Below are 6000 nucleotides of genomic sequence, written 5' to 3'. Positions count from 1 at the left end.
CCTTCCTCTCAGATTTGGTGTCATTAATTCACAGATTCAATCACATTTGGGCGGCACGGTAGCGCAGCGGTAGAGTTGCTGCTTTACAGCGAATGCAGCGCCGTAGACTCAGGTTTGATCCTGACTACGGGTGCTGCACTGTAAGGAGTTTGTACGTTCTCCCCGTGACCTGCGTGGGTTTTCTCCGAGATCTTCGGTTTCCTCCCACACTCCAAAGACGTACAGGTATGTAGGTTAATTGGCTGGGTAAATGTAAAAATTGTCCCTAGTGGGTGTAAGATAGTGTTAATGTACGGGGATCACTGGGCGGCACGGACTTGGTGGGCCGAAAAGGCCTGTTTCCGGCTGTATATATATGATATGATATGATATGAAATGAATGTGCATCTTTGGGAAGCTTTCTAATTGTTAGGAATATTGAACTCGTCTGGTGAAATATATTGATATTGGCATGTCTTTAATATTATAGATATTACAGGGATGTAGGCATGAGTGACATGTGCCATTTTGTAATGTTCTGGGAGCCTTTGCAATGCTCTGTAAACCTTCACCAACAACATTGAATGGTGAATCATCATGTAGTAGGTTGATCTCTATTAAAAGCAAAGTGGAAATGGAGCTTGTCAAATGAACACCTCCGCGATTGCCACAGACCAGTGCTAGTTTGTGCTGCAGGGCTGAGAATTTGTGGATAACATTAATCATTGCGATGCCTGAGGATACCAGTTTTACTGACTTGCTCTCAGAACTTTATTGAAGTCTTAAACTTTAATTAATTAGCAAAATAAATATTTTGACAGCCAGGCATGTACTGATTTTCCCCCCTCAATTGATGCTATTTTTATACTGGTATAGAATGAACTAGTACTTCAAACACAGGTTACAACTGTTAAGGGAAAATGGTTACAGAATAAAGATAGTTTGGAGACGACTCATTGTGAATGTAGGTACAAGGAATTGCAGACGCAGATTTACAAAACAAATAGAAATACAAAGTGCTGGAGTAACTCGTGTAGGAAGGGACTGCAGATGCTGGCTTACACCGAAGATAGACACAAAATGCTGGAGTAACTCAGGGGGTGAGGCAGCATCTCTGGAGACCTTTTATCCAAAGATGCTGCCTGACCCACTGAGTTACTCCAGCATTTTGTGTCTATCTTTGTGCTGGAGTAATTCAGCAGGTCAGACTGAAGAAGGGTCCCAACCCGAAATATCCTCGATCCATGTTATCCATTGTAAATGTATCCTTCCAAAACAAAATACATTTTTATGTTGCAGAATCAGCCTATCCACCTTCTACTTTGTGTTATTTTTAGTATGTGTTAAAAAGTATGTTTTAGTGTTTCTTGGTTTGTTTTATGTGGGGGTTGGGGGGAGGGGGGGTGTTGGGGGAAACTTTTTTCAATCTCTTACCTCGACGGAGATGCGATTTTTTTCCGTTTCGTATCTCCGTCCCCACTGTGGCCTAACATCGTGGAGTTGGTGGCCTTTCCTGGAGACCGGTCTGGCGCTCCAAGCCGCGGGAGACCGCGGGACTTTAACATCGCGGAGCTTGCGATCGAAGCTTCAACCGCGGGGCCTGTGGACTTTAACATCGTGAAGCCCGCGGTCTCTGGTAAGAAAAGGCCGATTCGGGAGCTCCGTGCCGTGGAGAGAGTTTCAACCGCCCCAACGCGGGAGTTTCAATCACCCCAACAGGGGCTTCGATCATAGGCTGCAGGGGCTTTGATCACCCCGACTGAGGATGGTTTGACTGCCCCGACCGCGGGAGAACAAGAGGAAGTAGATTGAACCATATTGCCGTCCATCACAGTGAGGAATGTGGAATGCGCTGTGATGGATATTTATGTTAACTTTTATGTGGTAGTGTGTCTTGTGGCTTTTCACTTAGTATGGCTGTATGGTAACTCAAATAAACTGACCTTGACTTTGAAACCTTGAACTCGATACCCATCTTCACGTTATTAGATGGGCACCTTTGCTAAAGGGATCTTTTTTTAAATGACTTTATTCTGTTTTGGATTCCCCACACATTGAATGTTTATTCCCAATCAATTGCCATGCTCACTGAAACGTATTCTAATTATTTTTTCCAGCAAATTGTGTTATGAATTTGCCAGCAGATGACATGGAAGCCCAAGGGTGTAGCGCCTGTATTTGTCACCAGGATCATCATTGCAGTTGATTCTGGGTCACTGGTTCTCATTTAATCACCAGTGAAACATTCCGTGTTGCAGCAAAACATTCAAAAGGGAATAAGTGGAATGTTAATGAAACCAACCAACGAAGCCAAATGATAGCTTCTTTTAAACATACTATTTATTATTCAATAGGAATGGCCTGAAATATTTATGATCTTCGGGGATAACACTGCCAATTTCAAAGAAGCTAATCTTTAAAGAACAGCAGTTATAATTCCTCTGCAAAATCTAAAATATTACAATGTTACATGTTGAGATTTGTATCCAGGGACGAGATTACCTGAAAATGTATCAAAATCATTGACGCCACTCCGTTATAAAAAATAGTTCACAGTACTCGGAAATAAAATATCCACATCAAGTCAAGCCAAGTTTATTTGTCACATACACATTCAAGATGTGCAGTGAAATGAAAGGTCACCCACAGTCCAACAATAAGAAGCCAAATGATAGCTTTCCATCTGGCCTTCCATCACAGTGAGGAGGGGACTAGAGGAGACTCACTGTGATGGATGTTTTTTTTTTGTTGTGTTTTGTGTTGGTTGGGGTTGTGTAATTTGCTTATTTTATTGCTCTTATCGTTGGACTGTGGGTTTTTTGGATGACAAATAAAGATATCCTGAATCCTGAATCCTGAATAAGAGCAATAAAAATAAGCAATTTCAAACATAATCACAAACCAACACAAAAAAAAGAAAAAGAAACATCCATCACAGTGAGTCTCCTCCAGTCACCTCCTCACTGTGATGGAAGGCCAGAATGTCTTTTCTCTTCCCCTGCCGTCTTCTCCCGTGGTCAGGCTGTTGAAGTTGCCACGTTCCAGGCCGCGCCAGACGGTGAAAGGTCTGCAGCGGGCCGACCCAAGCCCCGCGATCCGGGGCGGGCAAAGACGCTGCCGCTGCCGGAGCTCCCGATGTCGGCCCCCACCCAGGGGCCTGCAGGCTTCCGATATCCACGCGGCCCACGGCCGAAGCCTCCGGAGCCTCCGAAGGCGAGCCGCAGTTGCTCCCGCAGCACCACCACAGCCTCCGAAGGCAGCCAGCTCTGCAGATGGTAAGTCCGGTCCACAGGCTCTGTGAATCAGAGCCCAGGTAGTCCCAGGTGGAGGCCGCCAGCTCCAGGTGTTTGGCCGATGGTAGGCCGCAGCGGGAACGGAGACACCACCCAGAAAAAAGGTTGCATCTCCGGTCGGAAGAGACAATTTTACAGCCCCCCCCCCCCCCCCCCCCCCACACATAGTACACAACCACAAAAAACACTACATCACATCTACACACTCCAATCAAGACAAAAAACAACAAAAAGCACAAAAGACAACGGACTGCAGGTAAGCCGCAGCTGCTAGGGCAGCGCCGCCATTTTAACAATCCACTTAGATTGTTAAATTTGGATTTTGATCATTTTGATGAGGGATGCACTGTTAACTCAGACATACCGACTCTTGGATGCAAAGGAGAGTTGCTTCTCTGTGAGGTTTCCAGTGCAGTGTTCTCTGGATGGAGAGCAGCATGGCTCCACCATGCACACATCTACTTTATCCTGGACTCGCCTTGGGACTTTGGTTGGCTTACTGCTTCAAGTTATAAAACAATGTGCCATGACAAAGTAGATGGCCCCAATCCTTACGTGTATTCTATGTGAGCTTTGCATTTTGTGCTAATTTGTGCCAAATTGCTTTCGGTTTTTGTGAAACGAGTCTCCAGCAATGAAACATTTGGTAGAAACAATCCAAACAAAAGATTAATAATCAGCGACTGATCATTATTCTGCAGATTCAGGATAGATTTAAAACACTTTGGCCAGGTGGAAAAACAATGCAAACCAATAAAACATGCTGTGATTTATTTGGAAAGACACTGTCATGGAAACGTCAGTGCTCCAAGGTTGAAATAATGGCCTAGATTTTAAATATGCTAGCAAAAGCAACAGCATTTCCATGCATATCTATTAGTAATGAGCAATCTCCTAGAGGAACCCAATGGGTTGCTGGAAACGAACACTCAACATTTTGGGTCAAAACCCTCTATCTGACTGAGAGGTGATAGCCAATATATAAGCTGTGGTAGGTGGAAGATAGACTCAAAATGCTGGAGTAACTCAGCAGGACAGGCAGCATTTGTGAAGAGAAGGAATGGGTGACGTTTCGGGTCGAGACTCTTCATCCGAAGGACTCCACCCGAAACGTCATCCATTCCTTCTCTCCAAAGATGATGCCTGTTTCGTTGAGTTACTCCAGCATTTTGTGTCTGTCTTCAGTGTAAACTTGCATCTGCAGTTCCTTTCTACACATGTTATCGGTGGATCCAAGAGAGGGGGGTTTGATTGTCAGATGGAGCTTGGATACATCCAAAGATCTGTTTCTATCTATCACTGGCCAGCTCTTACCCCACCCTTTCCCATAACCTCTTTACACTGGCTATCTCCCCTCTACTCTCTCAGTCCAGGTGAAGAATCCTGAACCGAAACATCGACTGTCCATTTCCCTCCACACGTTCTGCCAGACCAAGGTTTCTGCAGCAGATTGTTTGTTGCTCCAGCTTCCAGCATCCGCAGTCTCTTGTATCTCCATAACTGTTGGCATTTCTCTTGGCAGATGCCAAGATTTCTTCCCAAGATTCTATACAACTAGTATACGTCTGAAAGTGCTAAACTTGCTGGCAGATTCATGCCAGTAATTCAATGGCCCCACTCAGAACCCAAACGGCGAAATGCCTCCTGGAGTCCAATAAAGGAGATCAAAGTTACCAATGTTCTCTTCCATCAGAACATTTCCATCAAATTAAACATGGAGCAGGGGACATTTTCCCACTGATTTTAATGGAGAACAGTAACTGTGTGAGACTGAAGTGTCAATATTTTTATATTTTAATAACTGTTTCTATGTATCGTAGAGGTCCACGCATTGTGTAAACACTCCGTTTAATAAATAACCGATACAGCTCCGTCGCTCATGCGCGCATGCCCGAGTTCAAATTCTAACCCCAATTGCTTTGATCTCTGCCCACACATGGCGGCCCACCCCCCCAGACCCCGTGATTGGTCGGCCCAGATCACGCCTAGTTCACACGAGAGTTCGAACCCGACAAACGACGGTTCGAAACTAAAATGGCTCAGCCCGCCACAGTATTATGTTTTAAAATATTTGAAAGTACATTTAAATATTTCTAAGTCAAGTTTAGATTTTAAAATAAAATTATATATTGCATTTTTGTTGTAATATCAGAAACATTCAAAATTCCTGAGAGGTTTGATTGTTAGTTGTCGACCTAGTGCCTAATCTTCTTTGTGTCTATATCTGCATGCCTTAGCCCATCCCAGTGTTCTTGCGCTACGTTCTCTCCCGGCAACTTCAGCATGCCCACTGGAAGGTCATCTACGTTTAGAGGAGTAATTTGCAGAATACCTCGAAGAATGACCTTGAACAGCTCAATGCTGGGGAGGCTTGATTTGGATTGCATTGTGCTTTTATGAAAACCTGCACATTTGGTAATTTAGCCGGTAGGCAGCAGGATGAGGTGTTGACAGAGTGGCAGGGGAGTGATCACATTAGCTGTCAACCTGACAGAAGGCAGCAGATCCAAGCCCCCATGGAAATGTAGCCATACTCTCCAGTTAGCACATAGTGCTCTTTCCTAATATAGTGCTCTTTCTTAATACCCTGGTTAGAGATCACTGAATCTCAGCATATGAAGTTCATTTGTTTATAAGGGATAGGAGCAGAATTAGGTGATTCGGCCCATCAAGTCCATTCCCCCATTCAATCATGGCTGATCTAACCCCTCCCCCCTCAAACCCATTC

This window comes from Rhinoraja longicauda, chromosome 16, assembly GCF_053455715.1.
Source record: "Rhinoraja longicauda isolate Sanriku21f chromosome 16, sRhiLon1.1, whole genome shotgun sequence".
Lineage (NCBI taxonomy): Eukaryota > Metazoa > Chordata > Chondrichthyes > Rajiformes > Arhynchobatidae > Rhinoraja > Rhinoraja longicauda.
This window is presented reverse-complemented; position numbering follows the sequence as displayed.